General features: G+C 50.9%; 1 long non-coding RNA gene across 1 annotated transcript; it reads left to right on the top strand.

Moving 5' to 3' along the window:
- The first annotated feature begins 1,898 nt into the window (after window positions 1-1,898).
- On the top strand, window positions 1,899-18,674 carry LOC125151119 (uncharacterized). The gene is made up of 3 exons (XR_007146647.1): window positions 1,899-1,977; window positions 16,584-16,730; window positions 18,478-18,674. It is a non-coding gene; the product is annotated as an uncharacterized LOC125151119 (long non-coding RNA).
- The last annotated feature ends 5,699 nt before the right edge of the window (window positions 18,675-24,373 follow it).

Raw genomic sequence — 24,373 nt, 5'->3', positions numbered from 1 at the left:
GTTAGGCTTTCTTGCTAAGAGCTCCTTTGGCTGCCTGTATTCCTCTTCGAGATATGTATCCTCATGGTATCTTGTCATTATTTGTTTAATTAATTTTAATTTAATTTGTTTAAATAATGTCTGTGAAGGTCCTTGTTGAGGATACTATGCTGGGTCTAGGGATTTAATGGGGAACAAAACAGACAAAATCCCTGGCCTTCATGAAGCTCATGGTCCAGTGCAGGGGATAAAACAGGATTGTCTGTATTGTTCACCCTTCACGGACATGTCACTAAAGTAAAGGTGTGGTTGAGTTTAAGCCTCAAAAGGCCCTGCCAGATAGATAGTATTATCCTGACTACAACCAAGAGCCCTTAGGTCATCCAGTTAGGGAGCTGCAGGACCAAGACTTAAACCCAGGTCCGACGGCCACCTGAGTTGCAGGATCTCCACAAACTGCTTCCTCCTTGCTCACCTTGCTCAGGCTTTGCCGGCCTCCTTGCTAGTTCTTAACAGGCCAGGCCTGCCCTTGCTCTGAGCCGCCATTCATGCTGTTCTCTCTGCCCGGAATACTCTTCCTGCTGATAACCTTAGGCTCACCCCCTCACCTCCTTCAAGTCTTTGCTTAGATGTCATTTTCTCAATAAAGTCTTCCTAGATACAACTGCACACATGCACGTGCACACACAGACACACACTCCTATGCCCCACCCCCATACTCCATATTTTATCTATGGTGTCTCCCCTTTACTAGAGTGTTAGTTCCCTGAAGGCAGGGATTTTGCCAATTGTTCATTGTCATAGCTCCAATGCCTATAATATGTGCTCAGTAAAGATTTGCTAGATGGTTGGATGGGTGGATAAGCTTATGGATACAAGACACGCAGAGCTGAAAAAGGCTGGGTGCCTGCCCTTTTCGAAAAGCCTCAAAGTCCAGCCATGGGAGAGGGACTTTGTCATCTGGGTGGGAGGCATGTTCTAACAGAGGTGTGTACAGAGAAAACAACACCCCCAACACCTGTCCCCTCCCCACCTCCAGACACAGCCCTCTCGGGAGACTCGCCCTTTCTCTGAACATGCAGGCTGTCAGTCTCTGGGCAGAGAGTGTGCCTCAATAGACCCCATGGAGGGCGAGGTGGGAGGGGGCTGTGTGAGTCGGACCCCGACAGTCTCCCATCAGTTCTGGAGCATCCCCAGGGGAGCTAGGGAGAGGAAGGGCCATGAAAGCACAGGATAAGGGGCCCCCCGCCCTAGCCCTATGATGGCGGCAGCTCTTGCAACCAGAGACCACAAAGGGCCATCCCCCAGGAGCCAGAATACTCATGACCAGCCCAAGAGCTCACCCCTGACCCACCAAGGTCCCTTGAGCAAGTCTCTTCTCTAAGCCCCAGTGTTTCCTCTCCTAGAAGATGAGACATTTTTATTGAAATACCATGTACATACAAAAGAGTACACACATCAACACTCAAGGATTTTCACAAAGTAAACATGTTCATATGACCAGCGTCGTGATCAAGAAATAACACCTTACCAGCTCCCCAGAGGCCCCCTTGGGACTCTTCTCCGTTCTGGTCTCCCCCAAAGGTAAAGATTCTCCTGATTTTTAACACTGTAGGTAAAGTTTTACCTGATTTTTTTTTGAACCTTGAGGATCCCCTTTCAACCTCTACAAAATGCTCTTTTGATTTCAAAAGTATCTGTGGTAGCCAGCCTCCAAGATGACCCCCAGCAGTGTTTGTCTGCTGGTATTCACACTCTTAATGTAGTCCCCTCCCACAATGAATCAGAGTGGTCTTTGCGACCAATACAGTATAGCAGAGGTGACAGTGTATGGCTTCTGAGGCTAGGTCATAAAAGGCATTGTGGCTTCTGCCTTGCTCCATTGGATCACTAGCTTAGAGAAAGCTAGCTGCCATGTTGTGAGCCATCCTGTGGAGAGCTCCAAATGAAGAGGAACTGAGGCCTCCCGCCCACAGTCAGCACCAATGTGCCAACCATGTGAGTGCGCCATCTTGGAAACAGATCTCCCAACTCCAGTTAAGCTGGATGCAGGCCAGGCCAACATATGATTGTAGCCTCATGAGAACCCCTAAACCAGAACTGCTAGCCAAGCCACTCCTGAATTCCTGACCCATAGAAACTATGAAAGATACTAAAACTTTACTATGGTTTTAAGCTACTAATTGGGGGGGGGGGGGGCGCTAAGTTTGTTCACAGCAATAGATAAGTAATGCAGTATTCATTAAGCAAATATCCAATGAGCCAAACCTCCTAGACTTTCAGTAGTCCTTTGCAGGAATCCTTTTAAAAACTATCTTCATGGTATCTACTCACACTTGAAAAAAGGGCCTTCATTGTGGTGCATGACAAAAACTTGGTTTAGGCTAAAGACTGTCATGACTTCAAGGACCCTCCATGGTCTGAGGCCCCTAGGACTGGGCCAGGGTGGGGAGCTATTGCTAACTCTCTTGGTTTCCACAGCTCTTTTCCTACTATAATTCTAGAATCAGAGACTTTCAGGTCTTTGAGGTCAAGCAGGCCTGTGTTCGTTCAAATCCTGGCTGCTCTTCTTCCAAGATCCTGTGTGACCTCAAACAAGTAGCTGTACTTCTCTGAATCCCAGTGTTCTTCATCAGAAAACTCGGACACCAGATGCCTTGTTCATAGGTTGTTGCATAAAGTGGAAATCACACGTGCCTCATAATTGCCACACTGGAAACACTCAAGGGGCACAGCCGGCCTTAGTGATGGCCAAACCACAACAGCGCAGCAGGCGCTCCCCAGGGTATCGGGTACTCCCAGGGATATCTTCCGGGGGTATTGGGGTATCGGGAATGAATGCTCCCCTCCCCTCTCACGGAGGCCGAGGCGTGGCTCCATGGGGCGGCCTCACACGCTGCTGCACACCCTTGGCACATCCGCGCCCCAACGGCAAGTTTGAAGGGCCAGGTGAGCATATGGCCTCATGACAGAACTTGGCTGGAGACGGGTCTGCTTCCTCTCCCTCGTTAGTGTCGCCCAGGGGCTTGCGCCCTCCTTAGCAGAGGCCTGGGTAACGAAGGCCACAGCCTATTAATTGCAGTGACAGTGATAAAGGAAGGAGGGAGGCCGCTATTTGTCTTGCCCGTAACCTCTCGCATCATTCCAAGATGAATGAAAACTCATTTTCTGCTTTGATTCGGTCTAATTTCTCTGGGCCCCCTGGGCCTCATCGGGGGAAGGGACTCACAGCCCCTGCTGAGAAGGAATTGAGAAGCGGAGGAGGAGGGGTCAGAGGTCACGAGGGAGGAGGACAGGCTCCACTAGGGAACCGAGAGCTTGTGGGGGGCAGTGGTTGGAGCATTCATTTGGTAAGCATGGGCTAGCTGATTGGATTCACCATCCAGTCCCGTGGAGGAGGGAATCTGCTACCCATTGCATGGGTGGGGCAGGTGGTGGCAGAGAGAACGTGGAATGTGGCTTGCACAAGGTCACACAGCTATGAGGACCACAGCAGGGCTTCAGTGGAGAGGGCCTGTCCAGAACCGTCACCAGCTCCGGTCATTCACCACATTGCCTCCCACCTGGATGAATGACTTCAGTCAGTATAGAAGCCCCTTAGAGGGTAAATGACCATCCAGGTTGGGGAGCCACCACCCCACCTGTCCATCTTCCCCCAGAGGACAGGGAGAGGAGAGGGAGGGAAAAGAATGGAGGGTGGACCTTTTTCTCCATCAAGGAGCAAAGACTTGTGGGAATAGCCATTTTCTCTTTTGGAAGATAGAGGGAACAATGCCTGCCTCCTGGGACCACAGGCTGGCTGGAGGGCAGTGATGAGCATGTGTACTTTCTCTCTGTGGAAAGGCAGAGGGAGTCAGGAGCCCCCAGCAGTCTGAGCTGTGTTATCCCAGACTGGTTAACCTGCCTGTGAGTCCCTGCACCTGCCCTGTCTGGTTGCTTACTGGATCACCGGGGTCCCCTCTGATGATCCTGGGGTTCCATGAGGCCCAGAGTAGGATGGCCTGTCTGCTAAGGTGTCCTGGCGGCCCCAGAGAGCTACATGGGCTTTGAAGGAGGTGGGAGGCACACCCTGGTCCAGTTCACAGTAGAAACTCAGCAAAGCGTGTTGAATGCACTTCATACAATATCCTCCCAGGGCTTTGGGGCCGAAGGTGGAAAGGTTGCAATTGGGAGGGAGTTTTAGGCCCTGTGATACGTGAGTACAAATGTAGGTTCTGCAGTCAAGAGGTCTGTTGCGAATGCCAGCTCTGCTACTGATTGCTGTGTGATCCTAGGCAAGTTGCTTTGCCTCTCTGGACCTCATTTCCCTTATCTATAACATGTAATATGTATATGATATTACATATGATTATCAGTTAGCTCATGTAAAGTAGTGTTGGGTACAGGTCAGAGTCTGGGTGGTGCTCCCAGGGGCAGCAACCAGAAAAGGCTGGTCTGGGGTCAGGATATATGTGAGAAGTGAGGCAGCTGACTCCACCTGTGCCCCAGATCTGAAATGCAAATAGCCGTCCTTTCCCTCCTACTGCAGCTCCAGTTAGAACTGAGGGAGAGGAGTCCAGAGAAGACACATTCCTGCCTCTGTAGAATGACTATAGTCTGGCTTTGTCTCAAAGAGTTTGCAGGCAGAGCCCGCAGACCAAGGTCCCTTCCCGGCAGTCTGGGAAAAAGGAAGCAGTTAGAACCACCACCTAGCCTGGCATTCAAGGCCTTCACAGCTTGGTCCCACCTACTGTCTCTGCTCCTACCCCTTCCCACCCCTGTCCCAGTCTTACCCGTGCCTCCCACTACCTGATAAAGTGTATGCTATTGATGATCCCATTCTACAGACAGAAGGACAGAGACTCAGAGATGCTTATCTACCAGATGGTAGAGCTGGGATGCGTAGCCATGTCTTGCTCATTCCAGAGCCCAGCCCTTAACAATTGCCCTGCAAAATACATAGGAAAAATGAAGTCAGTCAGGAACTGTAATAAAGTCATAAAAGGAACTTCTACAGAAAACCATTCATTTGCTGATATTTACCAAGCACCTACTAGGTGCTAGGCACTCAGAGATCATGATGATGAGAGTAACACCAGTGATAATAGTAATGTTAATGACAGTAATAATGTGAAAGCAGTTGCTAACATTTCCTGAGCTCCTACTATGTACTTGGCACTGAGCTTATGTACTTGGCTACTGAGTCCTTATAGTAGCCCTTATGCAGTTACTATTATTGTGACTTATTATAGATGAGTCAGCTGAGGCTCCGAGAGGCCAAATGTCCAAGGTCACAGCGATTTCATGCACCTGAGCGAGAATTTGAACCCTGGCCTGACTTTGAATAGCCACAATGATGGTGATAAGCGGTCTAGCATGTGTTGGGTACTTTTTATGTACCAAATGGTTTGCTAAACACTCAAAATAACATAAGCCTGAGGAGCAGTGACAAGTTGTAGACACATTAAGCCAATTCATTCATCTGCTTCCAAGCTTGCTGGGAGCTGCCTGTAGGGTTAGGCAGACCTGGGTTCGAATCCTGATCCCTCCACTATCTTTGGGACTTGGATGTGTTACCATGTCCTTGTCTGTAGAATGGGAAAATCCTACCCAAATCACAGGATGGTTGTGAACATCTGGAACATACCTTATTGGTAGGATTTATTTTTTCTTTCACCAAATTGTGGGTGGGGACATGGCAGAGACACTTGGGGTTTCAGGTAAAGGGAGAATCTGAGACCCAAGAGAAGCAGGAGAGGGGGAAGGGAAGGAAGAGAAGGGAAAGAGAGAAACCAGGAAGGATAGGAAATTGAGGTAAGATAGAAGAAAAAAAAAACAGAACCAAAAGATTGAGACAGTAAGGGACACAACAGAAATACAAAGATGGAGATAAAACACAGAAAGAACGAGAGAGAGGAAGAATGATCAGAAGCCACGAAGATGCCGCCACAGGGAAAGTGGGTCGGAAGGGAAAGGTCCCTCAAGCAGCTGGGCAAGGACAGAGACAAAGCTAACCCCCCTCAGCCCCCAGCTGAGCAAGGCTTTCAGCCCAGCTCCGCTGCTGAGAACGAAAAGCCTCTTCTCCCACATTCGAATGAATTTGATATTCAATCAATGAAGATTAACTTGCCCAAGGTAAGGGGGTTTTTACATCCATAAGGAAGTCAAATACGATTATGCAGATGAGAAAATTATCCTGAGATGAAGAGCGGCTCATATATGATAATTCTGTGCAAGGGGGACTCCCATGCTGATTAGCATATCTTCAAGACCAGACCGAGATGGTGGAGGCGAGCACCCAGAGATGGGCACTTGGGGATGCGCTGACCAGGATTCCCACTGGATGTAGTTGGCCCGAGACACTTGCTCCCTGATGGCCTTTTCTGGAAAAAAAGGTTTTGTCAGTAAGGCACTGGCCAGTGAAGACCTTAATGAGAGCCTTGATCCTGCCGTGTCCATTGTGACTCCCTGGACCTCGGCTGGCTCTTCTCTCAAACGAGAGTGCCCCAGAGCAGGGCTTCTCAAGCTTCAAGATGAGTACAAATCACCTGGTGATCCTCTTAAGATGCAGATTCTGATTCAGTGGGTCCGGGTTGAGGGTCTGCATTCATAACAAGTTCCCAGGTGATGCTGAGCCTGTCGGTCCACAGGCCACACTTCAGAGGACCCGGCTCAGGGGTTCTGGTGACTATTCTAAAGTATAGGCAGGGTTGAGCATTCCCAGTCTCCAGGGCACTCGGAGGCCACAGACCTGGGCTGGGGCCAGGGTGGGGGACATGGAAGAGGTGTGGAGAGATAGAAGATGGAGTGAGTAACCCAGAATGGGGAGGGGGAGGACAGTGCCCTTGGACTACCTGGGGAGCCTTGATGGTAACTGCTGAAAACAAGTGCTTATTATATCTAAGCCATATATGTGGGTGAATATATATATATATATATTCTGTTTGGCCCTTAAGTGGAGATATTATCATTTCCATTTGAAGTTAGGAAGATAGGAAGTTAGGCTCAGAGAGGCAAAGTGGTTTGCCCAAATTTGAGTCAGGATTCAAACCCAGCTTGGTCTGACCCCCAAAGTCCAGGCTTTCCACCTAGCCATTGCCTCCCACCCCCTGGGTGACTTCACCCAAGGAAGTTCATGGCTGGACCCTGGGCCCTAATGCCTGATGAAGCCAGGGAGTCCCTCCCTACCCACTTTGTCTGAACTAGGCCGACCTCACATGGTGGAGGCGAGTGAGCAAGGGCTTGGAAGCCAGGTGGTCCTGGGTTCAGATCCCATTTCATTAACTCTGTGATCTTGGGCAAGTCGTATTCCTCCTATGAGTGTCAGATAGGTTCCTCCTTGGCCAAAGAGGGAGGATAAGACCAACTTCCAGGGTTGCCAAGAGAAGGAGATGAGGTCAGGTAGCATGTGTGTGGCCTGGAGTTCAGACAGGGTAAATTTTCCCCTTACGAAGGGATGGACGGAGGCTGGCTAAGCCAAGGCTCACGGATTCTAGAAGTCTTTACTCCCACCTTCAGGAGCCCAGAGCCCAGGCTCCTCTTCCATTTTGTTGGTGTGACACCAATGCCGACATTAACCCAGTACTTCCCAAAAAATGTGCCAAGGCCTGACCCCAGCCTGTCTGGGCCAGGACATCTTTGTGTCTGAGCAGAGTGTATGACCGTGTGCAAGTGTATCTGTGTGTCTCTGAGTGTCTGTGTGCATGTCTATATATCTGTGTATCTGTGTGGGCCTACACCTCTCCAGCCTCTGCCGCAGGGCCCCACTAGGGCAGATCTCCTCGGCCCTCCCCAAGAAACTTGGAATGTGGCCTTCAGTACCACTCCCACAGCAGATGCCCCATTACCTGTTGGTGAGCAGGGATGGGGCCCTTGAATTTCCCTCTGTAAAGAGAGGCAGTGGGCCTGAGCCATCTCCAAGGAAACTTCCAGCACCAGCAGCCTTCCTTTGCTCTCCCCGGAATTTGGCCCCTACATGAGGGGCCAAATGGGGCTGAAACCCATTCCCAGATCTACTCACCAAGCAGAAGTGAGGGGTGCCCCAGTTCTCACCCTATCTATGTTTCTATCTCCATATTGCTCCCTGCCCAGCCAGGGCCAGCAAGGATGGGTGTGAGGAGAGACAGAGAAAGAAAGGGGAGGAATAGGGGTCTACAGAGATGGAAGCTGGAAGCTGCCTGCTGTGTTCACGCTCACGTGTCTCTGTGAATGTGAACTTCTCTGTTAAGGTGTCTGTGAGTCTATATTGTCTCTCTCTCTCTCCTGTCCATGTGTGCTGGGCACTTGTCTGGGCACCTGTGTACGTGTCTCAGTGTATCACTGTGACTTTGTGCCTGTGCATGTTGTAGATTTCTGTGTGTCCCTTGCTCTGTGTGTGCCTACCTATCTTTGATGTATGGGTCGGGATATGTGTGTGTGAATCGGGAGATGTCTCTGCGTACACATGTTTCTGAATGGAAGCGTATAGTATATGCATATGTGCTTGTGTTCACAGGTTTCAATGAGTGTGTGTCAGTATGTATGGGTGTGAGCGTGTGTCTGCAGTGTGGGTGTGCAGATCTGAATGTGTGTCCAGGTGAGTGTGTACTAGCACCGAGGAAGACTATTTGGGGTAAATCAACACGTGTGTGTGTGCCTCTGTGTGTGTACATCTGTTTGGATGCGCATCCAGGTGTACGGGGGTGTAGGGATATGGATGCCTATCAGTGCGGATGGCTGTAGCACCTGTGTGGGTAGGTACGTATCAGTATGTGGGAGGGTATGAATGTGTGAGTGTGTGTCTGGGTGGACTTAATAGCTTGGAGGGTGAGTGTGTGCATGCCACCAAGTGGCACGCTTATCAGTTTATGTGGTGCACAGTATGAGTGTGTGTGTGTGTGTGTGTGTGTGTGTGTGTGGATGCTTGGGTTGTAGCAGTATGTGGGGGATGTACATCCTATGTGAGGCTGGCTGAGTGTATGGCAGTGCGTGGGATGTGTATATTTGTGTGCATCCGTGTAGGTGTATCAGTATTTGCGGCGTGCGTGGATCTCTGTGTGGATCTGACGGGTGTGTTTCAGTATGTGGGGAGTGTGTATATCTGTGTATATCTGTGCACACTGTGAGAGTGTCTGCTTCTCAGCATCTGGAATGTAGGGGGTGTGTATCTTTGTGTCTGAGCAGGGTGTATGAGCGTGTGCGAGTGTGAGTATCTGTGTGTCTCTGAGCGTCTGTGTGCATGTCTATATATCTGTGTATCTGTGCGGGGCTACACCTCTCCAGCTTGGCTGGGCCCAGGCACTGTAAATCCATCAACTCCACATGATTTTGTCAATTCTGACAGCTAACTTCAACATGACGACAAATCTGGCCCCAGAGGATATTAAGCAAAGACACATGAGCCTATAATTTTCTGCTTCCACGTGTGAGATGCTATAATAATCAAAAGAAAATGAGTTTCTAACTACCCCAGCTCTTTGTGCTGTTGCCTTCATGCCGGCTGCACTAATTGAATCACCCGGCACCACTGTATCAATGGTAACTTGGGTATTGGGGGGTAATCAGGCGTGTGGGGGGGACCAGCTTGGAGAGGTGTGGGGCTTTTGTGAAGGTCCCATCTGCCTCATGCACCAAAGCCGCCCGCTGCCCGCCCGCATTTGGCTGGACAAGCGAGCGACCGAAGGGCAGCCCCTCACCCAGGGGAGGGCCTGGGAGGGGATGCCTGGGGCGGGGGGGCACCTGTACCCAGATGCTGTGGCTCAGGCCCCTCGGTCCCAGGAGGAGAACTGTGCGAAAATAAAAATCCAGACTTTGGAAATGGGCCTACCTGGGTTCACTCCCGGCTGAAGGCCCTTATGTCATTTGACCTCTGGGGCTTGGTTTCCTCATGTAGAAAATGGGGAGTGTGTAGGCAACCCCGTCTCCCTCACAGGAGCATTGCGAGAAGTGAGAGCACATGGATTAAGCTCTCCTAGTTGCCTCAAAGAGAGGAGGCACTTGGAAGTTGCCATTACCAAATGTTTACAGTGCTTTCCCACGCCTTAGCTGGCTATCTCGTCACCACACGAGCTAGGGCTCCGTATCTCAATTGGTATCTGAAGAAACAGGCTCAGAGAGGTTAAGTAACTTGGCCACCTGTGACACAGCTTTCTCTAAATACAGTTATGTGTGGCAATTTGAAGCAGGACGTGCGTGTGTGTGCGTGTGTGTGGGAGGAAGAATCATTTCTGGTGGCTTCTGGAGGTCTTCCCACCAACAGTCCTGTGACTCAATAAAAATAATAGTTGCTCACCCTTGTATAGCACTCACCAAGGGCATTTACTGTGTATTAACTCACGTAACCCTCACACTGAGTTTACGAGGTACAAACGCAATTATCTGTTTCACAGATGAGACTAAAAGCACAGAGAGGCTGAGTAACTTGCCCAAGGTCACTTGGCTGGCAGGTGGTGAAACTGGGCTTCAAGCCTAGGAAGTCTGTCTCCACAGCCTTCATTTTTGTCTACCACCTGTTCTTCAAAGATCCAGGGGTACCCCCACAACCGTCAACATCTTCTACACTGAGTCCGTCATTTGTCTCAGAGAAATACCCTTTCCGGTCACCCAAGGGACCATTCCTCTTGAAGTGAGCCTCTGGAGAGGAATTGAAATTCTCCCACCCCAACTCCATTGTGCACCCCCAATCAAGGTGGGAGATCGCCCCATGTTGCTGTCTACTTGTGCCTCACTTCCAATCAGAGAGCAAATTTCCACCAAGCAGCTGCTATGGTCCTTGGGCAGGGAACTGAGGGCTACAAAGAGGAAATTATAATTCCACATATTTGTACAGCACTTTACTAGTGCTTGCAAAGCTTAGAGCAGTAGAAAGAGCACAAGCTTTGGAGCCAGGTAGATCTGGGTTCTGATTTTGGCATTGTTCCTGACTGCCCGGGGGTGCTTGGGCTTGTTACTGAACATCCGCGACTTGATTTTCTCAACTACAAAATGGGAACAGTTTTCCCCCTAATATCAGGAACAAGGCAAGTGGGATACCACTTATATCCCACGCTGTACTGGAGTTCCTGGCCAGTGCAATAGGACAAGAAGAAATAAAAGACATATAGATTGGAAAGGAAAAAGAAAAACCACCTTTATTCACAGACATGATCATCCTCACAGAAAACCCAAAGAATCAACCCTCTCCCACACACACACACAAAAAAGCTACTAGAACTAATAACTGTAGTAAAGCTGATGGATTCAAAGTCAATTTACAAAAATGAATTGTATTTCTACATGCGAAACTATTGGAAACTGAAATTAAAATGGGGACATCACAAGATTGTTGAAAGGAATAAAATGAGGCCATTTTAATCTAGGAGTACCTAGCTTACCTACTTCCTGATAGCTTTCTTGAGAGGGAGAGAAAGAAAGAGGCTGGTAGAGAATCACACCCAATACCCATCCCCTCTTGTCTGTGCCAAAACCACTGGGAGGGAGTATTCCTGATATGTCCTTAGTAGATGTGCCAATTAGAAATCTTAGGGCTCCATAAACTACAAATTTGGGGAGCAGGGGCTGGGGAGGTGGCTCATCCAAATCTGGGGACTCCCTGGGAAGCATGTTGCTGTGAACACATGACCACTGTCCATCACATGGGCTGCTCAGAATAGGAACTGAGAGTCACAGCCTGTATGCATTCTCCCTTCCCCCCTCCACTTACCCTCCTCATCTTTCTATCATCCAGAAAGCACTGATTTGCAACAAAGTCTTTACAGAACTCTCTTGGACAAGCAGCAAAGTGCAGAAGGAAATTACATAGCACAGCAGACAGCAAAACTCTCTCAAAATCAGCGTGCCTGGCTGGCTCAGTCGGAGGGGTGTGTGGCTCTTGATCTCAGGGTTGTGAGTTCAAGCCCCACATTGGGTGCAAAGATTACTTTAAAATAAAATCCTGGGGCACCTGGGTGGCGCAGTCGGTTAAGCGTCCGACTTCAGCCAGGTCACGATCTCGCGGTCCATGAGTTCGAGCCCCGCGTCGGGCTCTGGGCTGATGGCTCAGAGCCTGGAGCCTGTTTCCGATTCTGTGTCTCCCTCTCTCTCTGCCCCTCCCCCGTTCATGCTCTGTCTCTCTCTGTCCCAAAAATAAATAAACGTTGAAAAAAAAATTAAAAAAATAAAATAAAATAAAATAAAATCCTAAAAAATAAATAAATAAATAAATACCTCTTTCAAAATCATCTTTAGTCTTGTATTTCCCTGAAGTCTAATAGGTTGCTACCCTCTCACACCCCTTTTCCCTTTCTCCTTTGTCTCTCCTAAAACTCTGGCTCTGCTTCCTCTTGCTGCCACCACTTGCCAAGTGGATCGATTCTATTCTGATCCAGCTTTTGTCACTGATGACTTTATGCTCTTTTTGAGTGGGAGGCTTCTTCACCTCCATATCTGACTCTGTCCCCGTACTCAGCTCAAGGATGAGTGAGCATTCATTTGATGGGAGGATGGAGAGAAAGGGGAAAGGAACGAGCAGTTATGCTTCACCTCCTGGCACTTTATCTTCTTTATTACCAGCCCACCCCCAGTAGTCTTGTGAAGTGGGTATACATGAATAGTCCCATTTTACTGATTTGGAGATTGAGGTCCACAAAGAAATTCACCTTGTTAAAGTCACCCAGAGAGTAATCAGCACAGGTAGGATTGGACTCTGGTCTGTATGGCTTCAAAACCTTTATGATGGGCAGGTGGAGGGAGCGGAGAAGTTCAAATAGCCCCTGTGTGTTGGGGGGGAGGTAAGGTAAGAGACAGGTCACTGAGGCATAGTGAGAAAACAGCAACATGCAGATTGGCAGGTATCACCATTTTTGGAAAAGGCAGCAAAGACTGTATGTGTTTGCTTATTTTTGCAGAACAGATACCCAAGAATACCCGAGCATCTGGGGATGTTGGTTGCCTTTGCAATGGGAACTGGGGGCTGTGGGAGCCCCCCAGGGACCGTGCAAGCATGGGAGGGAGCCATTTCACTCTCCCTTTTATGTTTTTTGAAATTTGAATCATGTGAATATGTTAGCTATTCAAAACATAAGTTGTTCTTAGAAGAAACAAATAAGTAAAAGAAAAAAGCATTCTGCAGTAACATTAAATTTCAAGATGAAACAGTGCCCAGACATTGCCGTGCACTTGAGGGAGCACGCAGTGGGTCGCCTCTGCCCTGGTGGAGAAGGGATGTGTGTTGGGGATCAGGGAAGAGAGCCCCTTTTGAGTCTGAGGTAGCAGTAAGGCCCTCTCAGCTCGCTGGCTCCCCAGACGCTCCGTCTCCAGTCTGATGGGTGAGGGGCTGGCAGAGGAGGAGAGGGTACAGAGAGACATCGGAGATGGGATGGGACATTTGGGCAGTTGGGGCCGATTTGTCGCCATTTTCACGGGCAGACTTGGGAATTAAGTGGCATGAAATTGAGCACAGACCAGGTTCCCCCCAGAGAGAGGGCAGCCCTCGCCCAGGAGGGGAGAATGCCGAGGGGGCGGGGTGGGAGGGGTGGCCTGGGCCACGCTCGGCTGCTTCTGGGTGCAGATGGAGGGAGAATGGAAGGGGGCTGAGCCAGCTCCTCCTCCCCAGCCCCTCCCCGCCTTCCTGTCTCCTGACATGAGCAGAGGGTCTGCCAGACCCCAGCATCAGGCTGAGTCTGGGCTGACTCCCTTGGGCCAGAGGACCCCAGAGAGTCAAGGTTGGGGTGGCGACCAGGCCAGAGCCCCATTCGGTGGGTCTCTCAGACCCTTGGGCTTATCCCAGCATCTCTGCCGCCATTTTTGTTCAGTGCCCAGGAATGGGGACTAAGGAAGATAGAGGATCTGCCCCTGCTTCTTCTTTACTATTTCTGACTGGGACAAAGCATCAGTCAAGGAGCTAATGGGGGCCTGGGGTCCAGTTTGAGTTCCAATAGTGTGGCCTTGAGTGAGTCACTCATCCTCTTCTGAGCTTCCGTCTCCTTCTCTGTAAAATAATAGTGATACCCAGCATATCTATATGATGCTGACCACGTGCCTGGCACCGGTCTAAGAGTCTTGTATACTGTGTGCCAATTCATTTGATCTCAGAAATACCTTATCAGTAGTACAGTTATCAATCACACTCTCATTGTACTGATGAGAAAACAGATCATCTGGCCAGTGAAAGATGAATATGGGAGTTGCTGTTTACCATTCTACTACTTCAGGGAGTCAAGGGGAAGAGCAAATGAGACGGTGAACATTTTTAGTGCAACACATAGTCCACATGTAATCCGTGTTAGTCATTGTCATCCCTTTAGTGAGAAGCAGGGCGCTAGAATGCAGATCATCAGAACCGGAAGGAATGGTCCAGATTGTCTCATCTGCACTCTCATGGATTTGACACATGGAAATCGAACGCCCAGGGAAGGGAAGTGACTTGCACAAGGCCACACATCAGGAGGGGACTGGGCTAGGACTGAAGGAATCAGTGACCCAAGCCCTCACTCTTCAGGGTCCTGAGGACAGCCTCTGGGCTTTGGAGAGGGCAGCCGACTTTCCCTTCCCATGAGGAGAGGATCAGTCTGGAAATCTCAATCCCTGTGGGTCCTGTGGGCTCCAAGTCCCCCCTCCCCAGGTGGAGTGAGACCTGGCCCTGGTTCTGGTAGGAGTAAGGGGAGTAGACAGCTTTGGTCTGCCAACCTGGGCACCACCTCCTGGGCAGAGCTTTGCCCTACAATTAGGAAGGCTGTGTTTGCCTCAGCGCCAGGCCCAAAAAGCCCATGAAAGCCATGAGGAGCCCCGCAGGTGGCCAGGGGGAGGACAGACCCCATGGTGCTTAATGGGACCTAATCTCCGCCAGTGTTGTTGGAAATGAAAATGAAAAACAGCCGCGATTTTGTGGTTTAAAAATTAGCATGTGTGCCTACATCATAAGCCCCTGGCCTGCATTACCATACAGATTTATCCCAGGCCCAGCACGCGGCCAAAATATGTAATTACACACAGGCTTGGGGTGGAAAAGTTGCTCTCCTCTTCGCTATCTATAGAATATGGATTTTTTTAAATGAGAGAGAGATCTGGAATTTTGTGAGGGCCCCACTTCATGAGGGACGATGCCAGTGGTGGATTTGGGGAAAGGGAGGGTCTCGGCCACATCAGCTGTATGGGGGTCCGGGGGTGCACATGGATGTGCACATGGATGTGTGAACTTAAGAGCCATCTCCCTGGGCTAAGGGGGAAGGAAAGGAGTGAAAGGAAAGCCTTGGTATGAAAGTACTGCCGTCTCTATGCTTCAGGTCCCCATTCAGTGCTCTCACATCTATATTCTCACCTTTAATCTACACAGAAAACCTGAAAAGTCAGTGTCCTTATCCCCACTTAAAAGATGAGGAAACTGAGGCAAGTATTGGGTGAAGTCTAGGATTCCAACTAAAGACTCCAGAGTCTGTGCTCTTTCCAATATGCTACGCATGGCCCCCAACTTCATTAGGCTCTCTTCACCTAACTGGTGACCACTGAGCTGAACTGAAGTCATTGGCAGAAGAATAGGGTGGTGGATGCAGGAAGCTGCGTCCGTTTTCAGCCATGAATACTGAAGGGGAATTGGGGTCTTCACATGGGGACTGACAGTAGGAAGAGAAAGAAAAGCAGAGATCCTAATGATTAGCACAAAAACTGACACACAGTAGATGTAACAAATGAATGGTTGATAGAATGGATGGACCCTGAAATAAAAAGCAGTATCTTTTATTCAGGGTTGGGTGGTGGAGAATGTCCAGATACTGAGAGAGAAGAATAAATCAACATCCTAATGTGGGATCAATGTCTCAATCCAGAGTTGGAGGGGAAAGGAGTCCACATTCCAATGTAGGGATCAATACCCCAGTGAAGGTTTGGTTGATCCATGTAATCTGGTAATCAGTGTCCCATGTGGGAATCAATGTCCCAATAGAGTCGGTTGAGAGGAATCAATGTCCCACCATAGGAATGGGGAAAGGAATCAACATCCCAATGTAGAGATCAATGCCTCAATTCAGAGTTGGTTAAAGGGAATCAATGTCCCGGTATCAGGATCAATGGGAGGCAATGATATACAACAATGGGTGTGACAGTCAGTGTCCCAATGTGAGATCAATGATAGCCAAAGTCCCACTATCAGAATGGATAGGGTTCATGCCCCAATGTACACACCAGCTTGCCAATATTGGAGAACAGTAGGGTACCTATCCATGCCCTCTAAGCTTCCCTAGGTGGCTTTTACTTCTCTTATTTGATCCAAAGTTACAGTTCCCGGACTCCCTTGCTCTTTCAACCCTCTGGCTAAGTCCTCCACTGCAGAAAAATGTGGGATGGGGTACGTGTTCTGCCTGTAACAGGGCCCAGTCTGGTTATCCACAGCAGTTTTCCTTGGAGGACTCCTGTTTCCTATCCTGTCTCTGGAGTATTCCAGCCCAGAAGAGGCTACTTACTCTCTGGGGATTATTTCCTGCAGAGAGACCAGGCCTCAGGAGCCCCCCAGGCTGAGCCCAAACCCATAGCAGGTGAGATATAGTCACAACTAGTCAGTTCTTGCTTGATTGGTCAGATACATGTCTAAAAACCAGTTATTCATGTCATTCAACATTGTATTTGTCGTTTATATTTGTCATTATATTTGAATGATTGCTTCCCCCATTTTACAGATGAGAACAGTGAGGCCACAGAGGAGTGGCAGAGGTAGAACTACAAGTCTGATTTCCTGCCTGCTGGCTCAGCCCTTTTCCAGCTGCATTAGGTTGACATGACAGAATCCCCCCATCCCCTGCCAACACCACCACGCCCTGACATAGGTGAGTTCTGGGAGTTTATCACACATTTTGGGCAAAGCTCCCCAGCCCAAACCTTCACCTTCCTGCATCGTCCCCATCATCTTCCAATTCCCAGAAGCTGGGGGTCAGGAGGAAGGCCCCTGTTGCTTTCCAGAGTTGGAGATGGAGACAGAGGGAGAGATGGGTAAACCCCCATCTTCAGCCGCCGCAGGGGCTAAAGGGGAGGGTGTGATTTTTCTCTCACGCAGACAAAAGCCTGGCCGTAGCATCTGTCGGCCGACTCTTGTGTCTCGCAGCTGCTCAACAGTCAGACCCAAGGCAGGTGCCAGTTTGGGGAGGGAGGGGACATGGACGCAGGCACTCACACCCCACTTCCTCCTCCTCCACACGCACCCCTGCACATGCAATGCCTCCTGGTGCCCATCCCACCCTAGTAAGCCCACCCTGTACCTCTAAGACCCAGCACTTTGGGGACAGGACCCCCATCCCACATGGCCCACTGCCCTTCCCCCATTTACTTGTGCTGCCAAGCCTGCTGCCAACGCCCTTGGGCACCTTTGCCCGGCCAAGGAGGAGCTAGGAGGAGGGGGTGTCTGGCAGGAGACGGGACCCTTGTGCCTGATGGGATGTCTCTCACTTAAGCTTCTCTCACTGGGGCCAGAGGGCTTTCTGGGACCTCCTAGGGGGCTGGAGGCTCTAGTTCTTCAGATTTGGGTTGCGGGGGAGAGCGGAGACCAGATACCCAAGCTCACAGAGATGGGCAGACACTGATGGTAGGAGAGAGAGGGAGAGGGTGGTGTCTTGTCAGGCTAAGCAAAAAGAGCAGAGGGTGTGTGCGTCTCCATGTGAAAGTTACCCATGTGAGAACACACCCAGACAAACAGGCAGGTGTGTCCATGCACGTCTTTGCCCCCATACACGTGTGCATGCACACACACACGCACATACACACACAGAGCCATGTGAGAAGTTGGAAGAGTGTTTCAAATGTCCGAACACTCAGAACTCTGTGGTCTCCATGTTTTCAAAAACATTTATTTATTTGTATACTTTATTTAAATCGCATTACCACCCGCACTCCTTCTGGAAGGAAAAATTTTAAGGCAGCTGAGCCTCCTCCATTTAGGCAACTAATTGTAAAATCTGTTTTATTGTCCACATATATATTTTTTTTAATTCTATGGGCAGAGGAGAATGTGGTAAGGGCAGCGGGGAAGGGGAGTGGTGAGGGGTTGCCCTGTTAAGAAGATGATGCAGGAGGAAAAGAGCATTTCCGTGAAAGCCGCTTGGAGGGGGAAAAATGTATAAATTTTATACAGAGATGCTTCTGGGCCCCTCCCTGGTGCGGTCCTCTTGACCTCTTCCTCCCCGCTCCCAATCTCCCTGCTGCCTCCCTCTTTTCCTCCCTGCCTTCCCAGGCTTCTCCTTCTTCCCTCCCTTGCTCCCTCCCTCCCTTGCAGCCCCCACCCCTCCCCAGGGCCCCCTCCTCAGATGCAATCCCCCTGCTGTAATTTCTGGGGAATTGCTTCATCTCGGGTGCAGATATATTTGTGTCAAGGTGCAGCTGCACAGATAGCCTTCCTCTATGCATAGTAAGAGGGTTTCAGAGAGAGAGGTTGTGCCCAGAGCAAGGCCTTATCAGAGCAAGCTGCCTGCCATTTATCTGATTCCCCATCAAATAGGAAAACGGGCCTCAGGCTGCTGCTTCCACTTTCCTTGGGAAAGCCATGGGGGGAATAATAATTTACTCCAATCTTTTTGTTTCCAGCGCTCACCTTCAGCCTGACACAGCCCAGGGTCTCTCTACCACCTCCTGCACCCAGGAACGCCAGCCTCAGTGTACAGGGTTGAACCCCAGCCCCCAAGGGCCCACCTCGGGACACCCCCCCCCCAGAAATGCCCTTGCTGGTTGAGTGGACCTTCATAATAGATTGGCACGAGCTGGAGAAGATACCCTTTGGCATCAGGGAGTGTAGACGCAGGGGTGGAGAGGCAGGGCCCCAGCGGGGAGTGGGGGAGGCTTGGCCTGGCTGCAGAGGGCCTGGCTCCCTTCCCAGCCCCCACACATATGCAGATCCCCCATGAATGCTCACTGTGTGTGTGTGTGTATACACGTGCATTTGTCAGACTTGACCCTTTAAGCATCCTTGTAGGAGGACCCATCGGTGCCTTCATCTGTGTGTGTCTGTCCATCTGGCTCTCTGTGTCTGTGGTGGAGATGCATGGAAGACCGGGGGCAGTTTCTGTTCTGTGTCACAGACTCTGACCTCCCACCTCGGTTCACAATTCCAATGGCCAAGAACAAGCCCAAGACAGGATGACAGGGACTGTCTGAAAGCGGGTGAGCAGTGGGTGAGGGAGGGGTCCAAGCGGGGCCTGGCAACAGTCATCTTGCCTCACCCTCCCTAGTGGAGCTTCTCCGGGGGCAGCCGGCAGCCCATCTGGTGCAGGAGCCGCAGAGAGGTGGGGCGGGGGGGTCTCCCCACAGGCCAGCCATAAATCACAGTTATGTGGCCAGGGGGCAGGGAGGGGGGTGGCGGGGGCCAGGGGCCAGCCGCAGCAGCACACGCGGGACAGGGCAGAGAGGCCAGGGTCAGGTGCAGCTGTAAATTGTCACCTAAATGCTTGCAAGCAAAGGCTAATCAGGGCGCTGTGACAGAACACACCTGGCCCTGCCCAGCCCCAGTGGTCACGCTTGCATCTGTGCAAGCACGTACACACTCACAGATACAAAAACACACTTGGACATGTTCCGCACCCAGAGCTGTGCACGCAAAGGTGTCACACCCATACCTGGAGTCACAAAGACACATGTGCATGCCAACCTTACTGCTGCCATGTGCGTGTGCACACACACACACACACACACACACACAGGCAGCTTTGCACCCACTCATGTTCACTCAGACCCAGGGACACAAAGATCTAGCTAATACGCCTCAACATATGCACACACACACAGATGGGGATGCAAAGCTATGGGTGGGTGTACAGCACAGAGAGCAAGTGCAGCTTGGAGGGCAAACCCCCTGCAGGACGGACATAAGAGCGAAAGGGGGTAGACACACAGGGCACCTGGGTGGCTCAGTCAGTTGAGGAGCTGACTTCGGCTCAAGTCACGATCTCACGCGGTTTGTGAGTTCGAGCCCTGCGTCAGGCTCTGTGCCAACAGCTCGGAGCCTGATTGGGATTCTGTCTCCCTCTCTCCCTGCCCCTCCCCCATTTGTGCTCTGTTTCTGTCTCTCTCAAAAATAAGCATTTAAAAACTAATGTAAAGAGGTAGACATGCTTAGTGGAGCCATGTCGCCCCCAGCCCCAGAACCCCAGTGCCTGGATTCTCCACCCAGCCTCTCAGCCATCACTGTTGCTTCTAGAAGTTCAGCCCTCATCTGTCAAGAGCTCACACCCTTGTTTGACCTCTCCCTGCACCCATGCAGCAGCGGCATTTATTAAACACCTACTCAGTGTCAGGCAGAGCCTAATATACTAGGCTCTCGCAATAGGATCCCTGCCTTCAAACTTAAAACGTAGCAGAGAAGACGGACAAATGGGCAGACAATTACAGCACTCAGGGACTCTTGCTACGAGAGAGGCTGGCCCAGGGCAGTGGAGGTACAGAGTGAGGGCATCCAATCCAGTGTGGAGGGGGAGAAGGAAGGCTTTCTGGAGCAAGCTCTGTCCTGGCTGGGGCCCAATGACAGGCAGGAGCTGGCCAGGTAGAGAAGTGGAACGAGAAAAGGATGTGCCCAACCCCACCAGGGAACGTCAGTGGTAGAGGGTAAGTGCCGAGGGGACGTAATGGGCGCTTGACCTTGTGGTGGTGCACCCCGTAAGGTGTTCACCTTGGAGCCTTAATGCCAGCAATGACACCCACTGCACTCCCTCACCTGGACCCAGGAGGGAACTAAAAGCTGGACCCAGCCTTCCCAGCAGGTGCCACAATCGACTTGTGTACAGGGTGAGTGTGAGCGTGAGGGGGCTCACGAGGAGGACTGAGGGCAGTGCCTGCTAAGTTTGAGGACAAGGACATTGAGCCTCCTTGCTCAGGCCCCCTGGTTCTACTCAGATTCCTTCTCCACTCTGGAGCCTTTTCAGACCTGCTCAGTGTCCCTCTCTGAGTTCCACGGAGCCCTTCCTAGGACCGGGGGTGGTGCAGATGGGGGTTTAAAAGCAGGGCTCTGGAGGCCCCATTCTCAGTCTAACCAATGATCTGCTTGCCCTGTTGGACTCCCAAACAGCACTTCATTTGAACCAAGGACTCCAGATGTGAAAAACGTTAATCCGTAAGACAAGATCCAAAGTCAGCTTGGCATTCAGAACCCTCCCCAACCTCTCCCTGCCCAGCCGCACTCCTGTGACTCAGTCTCCTGGTTCCCCCCACCCACCACACCACTGTACTCCCCCATCCTTGCCAGCCCTTCCGCGCGCACCAGCTCCATTGTCTCTCCTGTCCCGCCATACTCCAACTCATCATTTTTATTTTCAAACTTTTGAGTGCCGGCAACATCGCCGTAGACACATTATCTCGTTTTGTCTCCTTTATAAAATTCTGCAAGGTGTAGCCTCATTTTACAAGTGAGGAAACAGAGCTTAAGCGATCTGCTCAAGGTCACGTCACCTTGAGAATGCTATGGGAAAGGTCATTCTGGGTCCAACCTGAGCCTCCAGGCCCGGGATCCAACCCCCTCTCTTCCCTCCCGCCCCACAATGACAGTGGAGCAGGGGCCTTCTGGCCTCATTCTTGCACCAAGGCCACAGTAGTGGCCAGGAGAGGAGGAGGGAGAAGAGGATCCAGGCATCTTTGGAAGCAGAGAGAGGGGCAGGGAGTCCTAGCTGAGGACTGTCGTTGCGGGCAGTCGTTGCGGAAAAACAGTGCTTGCAGGCCACACGTTCGGAAGTGGAGGCCATGACCGGTTACCTCTTCTTCAGGGGTAAGTGTCTTGTCTACTCCCTTGTTGGGGGCCTCCTGAAGTCAGGCATCAGTGCCTCAGGGAAGCAGAACAGGAGAGAAGAGAGCAAAGCTCTGGGCTTTCGGCCAGGCTTCTGAACTTCTTAGAGCCTCAGTTTTCCCATCTCCTAAACGGGGATGATGGTATCTACCCAACACTGTAGAGAGAATTAAATGTGGCCGCGCCAGGAGCCTGCACATGGTACACCTTCCACAAATGCGGGCGGCTTGCTCCCACCCTGAGATCTCGGGGTGGACTACGTGCTTTGATTGATGGGGGTGGCTGGAGGTGGGTCACCGGGACTGCAGAGGGCCTCTGTTCTGGGCCTGGCGTGCAGGTGACGGTGACGTGGCGGGGCAGGGTGAGGGGCCAGCGGCTCATTTTCCTCCTCCTTCCCCGCTGGCGAGCCTCTCTTACTCCGGGAAAGTAGCAGCCCCCTCAGAGTTTAAGCAGATAAAGAAGATCAGGAACACCAGGGCCGCCATTTTCTGGAGGAACTCAAGCTTGTTAAATGTCTGTCCCCCTGTGTCGGGCTGCTCCGCTGCCCACCCCAAAGCCGCACAGAGGCCTCTGGTGCCCCTCACGGACCACCGTGAGTGGGGCCAGGGCTCCCCATCACCAACGCAGACGGTGACCTGATCCAAATTGGCAGGCAAAGGATGTAGCAGTCGATATGGATTAGAAAGAAGGGCCTCCCCTGGCCTGGGACCTGGGGCCTGGGGTCCCCACTGCTCAGCTTCTTTGCCAAAGAAGCCAGCTTGGCAGGCAGCCAGTGGGCGCCCAGGGTGGGGCCACAGCCTCAGTCCACAGCTTCACCCTGCCACAGAGCCCTGAAGAGCTGAGGGCATCGAATGGGCAGAGGTGTGTAGAGAGGGGGAAGGAAGACAAGGAGGGGTAGGGGAGCGGAGAGGCGGGCAGCTGAGCCTCAGGCCCGACTGGCTTCACACCCCCCAGCCAAGCGAGTTTTCTTAGTGTTGAGAAAATGGTCAGCAGCTTGTCACAGTCCACTGACTCCAAACAGCTCTCTGGAAACATTGTTGAATTTAAATCCAAACATAGAGATACCCACATACATGCCTATCACTCCTCCTGCCCCTTCCTCAAACACAAACATAGTTATCTCAGGGCTACATACACAGTATGTGATTCAATTCAGTCCAAAAGCATTTATTGAGCGTGTCCAGGCGCTGCAACTACAAACGGCCTCATGCCCTAAAGGAACATATATTCTGAGAGGAGGGACAGATGTGGAAAGAGGTCATTATAGGGCAGGGGAACAGGTGCAGTTACAGGAATACAAGCCATGTACCGAGGAAAAGAGCAATTAACTCCAGGGTCAAAGGAGGGCACTTTCTCAGCAGGGTTTTTAAGGATGAATAGGAGTTTACCAAGTGGACAGAATGGCAAAGAGATCATCATGATTGCCTGCCTCCTGTCATCTCTGACCACACATTGCACTTATCGTTTTGCTGACTATGCACTCTCCATTACGAGTTTCTCTTACTCCCTAGTCTCTACGCTGCTCCAATTGCCTGAAATGTTCTTTCCCTCCTTCCCATGACTATTCCCTGTTTAACCTTTGAGACTTGCCTTAAAGAACCATCCTTTCCTCTGAGAGCGCTACAGCCCCCTTCTAGATGTTGCCATAGTGTCCTATGCCTCCCCTTTCCTAGTTCTCAACACACTTGCATGCACTTGTTTGTTCCATGAGGGCAATGACTTGTGCTATCTACAGCATCAGAGACAGTACCTGACACATTTCAGGAGCTCGTCAGATGGGTGTGTGGATTGATTATTTGGATGGATGGATGGATGGATGGATTGACAGACAGACAGATGGATGATTTATTCCAGGAGCTACAAGTAAATGAGAATGTAGGGCTGCAGAGGTAGGCAGAGTACAAGGGGGTGAGATGATGGTGGGAGAATTGTGGGAGATGGAAGGGAAGAGGCGAGCAGGAGTGGGAACATGGAAGCCATGCCTACTGCACGCTGACGTACAGAGTGAACTCTAGAACATTATCGGTACAAGACCCCTTTGAGATAACATAGTCCTAACCTTCATTTTATAAATGAGAAAGCTGAGGTCCAGAGAGGTGGGGTTTAAACCACTCAGAGGATGAATCAGTGACTTTGCTGGGATTATACCCCCAGGCTTGAGCTCCTGGTCCAGGGCACCCACAGACTCCTATACCCAATGGAGAGGTGCGGAGGTGATGAGACCGCCTCACGCACACACAGCATTGTACCCATCAGAGCAAGTGCTTGAAACACAGCTCAGGTCCAATCCCTGTGGTCAGAAGGATGGGGCAGGATGGTCGGGACCTCGCGTCCACGCTGGAGAGCAGGAGAAGGCAAGGCACAGGACTGAAAGCTCATTAAGTGACCTGGGAAGAGGGGGTCAGTACTCCAAAGGAAAGGGGTGCTGCTTCCAGAAGAACAGGGAAGCAGTACCATTGTTGTCCTGGACAGCTGGGGCCTATTAGAAAGGGTACTTAGAAATAATAATAATGACAACAGTAATGGTAGTTTCCAGTATGCCATGTAAATCCCCTGCATGCACTATCTCACTTAATCTCATTTAAACCTACTCAGCTTTGAGTCCCAGTTCTGTGACTTACCAGACCCTGGGCCTGTCACTGAACCCTTCCGACACTCTCCCTGTCTCTAAATTGGGAAGAACACAGCCCATCTTCCAGGAGCTGTTGGGGGGTT

The sequence above is a fragment of the Prionailurus viverrinus genome, chromosome E1 (genome assembly GCF_022837055.1).
Source record: "Prionailurus viverrinus isolate Anna chromosome E1, UM_Priviv_1.0, whole genome shotgun sequence".
Taxonomy (NCBI): Eukaryota; Metazoa; Chordata; class Mammalia; order Carnivora; family Felidae; genus Prionailurus; species Prionailurus viverrinus.
This window is presented reverse-complemented; position numbering and strand designations above follow the sequence as displayed.